Source organism: Sciurus carolinensis, unplaced genomic scaffold (assembly GCF_902686445.1).
Source record: "Sciurus carolinensis unplaced genomic scaffold, mSciCar1.2, whole genome shotgun sequence".
NCBI classification, from domain to species: domain Eukaryota; kingdom Metazoa; phylum Chordata; class Mammalia; order Rodentia; family Sciuridae; genus Sciurus; species Sciurus carolinensis.
The window spans coordinates 823,556-826,657 of NW_025920177.1; the positions used below are offsets into that span (position 1 = coordinate 823,556).

The 3,102-nt window shown below is 54.5% G+C and overlaps 1 non-coding gene across 1 annotated transcript; it reads left to right on the forward strand.

The window, feature by feature from the left end:
* Positions 1-1,330: 1,330 nt before the first annotated feature.
* Positions 1,331-1,407, forward strand: Trnak-cuu (transfer RNA lysine (anticodon CUU)). The gene has a single exon. It is a non-coding gene; the product is annotated as a tRNA-Lys (tRNA).
* The last annotated feature ends 1,695 nt before the right edge of the window (positions 1,408-3,102 follow it).

Here is a 3,102-nt window from a genome sequence, read left to right on the forward strand (position 1 = left end):
TTCTGACCTTTATGATAAGCAGCAGCCCAGGGAGCATTTTGCGGTTGCCTCCCCTGCACAAACACCCTGCAGCTGACTCAGGCACCCTGCAGCTGAAGGCTGACGGATTCCCGGAGCGCGCCCCCTCCCCACTCCCGGCTGATAGTTTTGCCTATGGCCCGCCCCCGCTTCTCTTCCGGGATTTCACCTTCCCGCCAGCGTGAACTTGCACCTTATCAGGAGCCCAAAAGAAAAACACAGCCAACCAGCCTGTGTCTCATCATACCCCTCATTCCCTCAGCATAAATACCCTTGAGAACAATAAAAATTTGCAGCTTGATCAGAATTCCTGTCTTGCTGTCACTCCCTGTGTCTCTTGTCCCTTCATTCCTTCTCTCTTAGGTTTGCCGTCCTGCGTTGATGTCCCGCGGGTCGGGACAGTTGGCGCCCAACGTGGTTGATTGGAACCTTTGCCAGAGAAGCGAACGCCGCCCTCCGGGGAAGACTTGGCCAAGCGGGATTCGGGATCGCCTCGGTAAACGCGACCGGGAGTCAGATCCAGGAGGAGAGTGAGGCCGGCGCAAGGTGAGTGACACACCATGGGACAAGCAGTTTCGTCACATGATTTGTTTCTGTCGGGTCTCAAGGAGGCCCTCAAGACTCGGGGAGCGCGTGTTAAGAAAAAGGACTTAAAATTATTCTTTTCATACATAGAGGATTTGTGTCCTTGGTTTCCCCTCGAGGGGTCAATTGATGGTAAAAGGTGGCTCAGAGTAGGAGACTGCCTCAAAGATTATTATGAGACTTTTGGTCCTCAAAAGGTGCCTGTTCACTGCTCTCCCACAGCCATGCAGGATTTGAAGACCCTGCTAAGGCTCGAAAAATGCTGTTTCTATGTCAACAAGTCAGGGATTGTTAAGGACAAGATCAAACAGCTGCAGGAAGACTTAGAAAAACGCCGACGAGCACTGGCTGATAATCCACTATGGACTGGATTCAGTGGACTCCTTCCCTATCTCCTTCCCTTCCTAGGTCCCCTCCTTTGCTTGCTGCTTATCATATCTATAGGTCCTTTGATATTCAATAAGATCATGGCTTTTCTTAGAGCTCATATTGAGGCTATACTGGCGAAACCTATTCAGGTTCATTACCATCGACTGGAGATGATGGATCGTGATGGTGATCTTAAAAGACCATCACCCCTGTGAGCTGAACTGGACAGCCAGTGACGGGTAAGATTCGTGAGAGCTCATACCAACCTAAGACAGGAAATGAGGTTTGCCGTCCTGCGTTGATGTCCCGCGGGTTGCCGGGCGCGGTGGCGCGCGCCTGTAGTCCCAGCTACTCGGGAGGCTGGGGAGATAGCTCAGTCGGTAGAGCATGGGACTCTTAATCTCAGGGTCGTGGGTTCGAGCCCCACGTTGGGCGCCAACTGTCCCGACCCGCGGGACATCAACGCAGGACGGCAAACCTAAGAGAGAAGGAATGAAGGGACAAGAGACACAGGGAGTGACAGCAAGACAGGAATTCTGATCAAGCTGCAAATTTTTATTGTTCTCAAGGGTATTTATGCTGAGGGAATGAGGGGTATGATGAGACACAGGCTGGTTGGCTGTGTTTTTCTTTTGGGCTCCTGATAAGGTGCAAGTTCACGCTGGCGGGAAGGTGAAATCCCGGAAGAGAAGCGGGGGCGGGCCATAGGCAAAACTATCAGCCGGGAGTGGGGAGGGGGCGCGCTCCGGGAATCCGTCAGCCTTCAGCTGCAGGGTGCCTGAGTCAGCTGCAGGGTGTTTGTGCAGGGGAGGCAACCGCAAAATGCTCCCTGGGCTGCTGCTTATCATAAAGGTCAGAACGTCCTCAGAATGAGAACTTCTTCTTGGTCCCTGACAGGGGGTGAGGACAAGATGTGTAAGGATGTGCAGTGCCAGGCACCAGGGACACCTTACAGACAGGCCATGCCCTGGGGTGGCCCTTGGGTGGACCTGCCAACCCCTGGCTCCCTGGAGTTCTGGAGCAGCAGCCCAGAGGTCTGCTCCTGCTTAATTACAAGGGATTGTCTTTAGAAGACAAAGGGAATCCTTCCTCTTCACATCCCCACCTGAGGGACGGCTGAGAGCAAAGGTCAGCCAGAAGGCTGCTCCCGAGGGCAGTGGAGAGACTGGTGGACGATCAGCAAGCTTGGCCATGGCGGCCGGCCTGAGCCTCCCTGGCCTGAGTCTGCACGTGGGTCCTGGCCCTGGGTCCCTTTCCAGGCTTCACCTGCAGAGCAAGTCTCCTGCTTCAGCCTGGGCCCAGGGTACAGGTGGCCTTGGGCTGGGAGTTCAGGGGCTGAGCCACTTGGAATCTGCGCCTCACCTTGGGGTCCAGAGCTTCCTCGAGAGTGGGGACCAGGTTCATGGGGAAGCAAGTTGGGCAGGTCAGCACACGCCCATGCATGAATACACACCATCTCTGGTTGCTCATCTGCTCCCAGGAGCTGTGGGAACTCTTACCGCTGGCTCGGTCTAGTGCCTTGTCCAGCAAAAACCACCAGGTGCGGGGGTTATGGGGACCAGCCCCACCTGAAGCCCCTTGGTAGCAAAGGACTCCATCTCTGAGCCTCTTCCTTCTCTGCAGGATAGCTCCCACCTCACAGGGTTGAAGCAGGCTGGGCAGAGACACCCCATGGTGCCCATTCTGCAGATGGAGACTGAGGAGAGGCACAGGCCTCGTGGAGTGAACGCAAGTGTGGTCAGAGCTCCGCATGCTGCCAGCCAGTGATGGCATCTGAGTTCTTGGCTGTAGTTGTCCCCAGGAACTGCCCAGGGGGCTAATAAGCAGAGGGCTGGGCCCAACCTGAGTTCAGGATTAAGTACATCTGGGACAAGACCTGAGATTTCACATTTTGATCAGGTTTCCAGGAGATGCTGGACCAGTGACAAGTTCTGGATTCAGAGTCACCTGCATTTAGATCCTGATACCACCCAGCACACACTGTGTGATCTTGGGCAAGTCACCTAACCTCCCTGAACCTCCATTTCACTGTGTGGGAAATGGATGGAGAAGCTTAAGTGGAAGATCCTAAAGATCAGAAATGTCAAAACACCCGGCAAGAGGCAAGTGCCCAGAACAGGAAATCTAAGA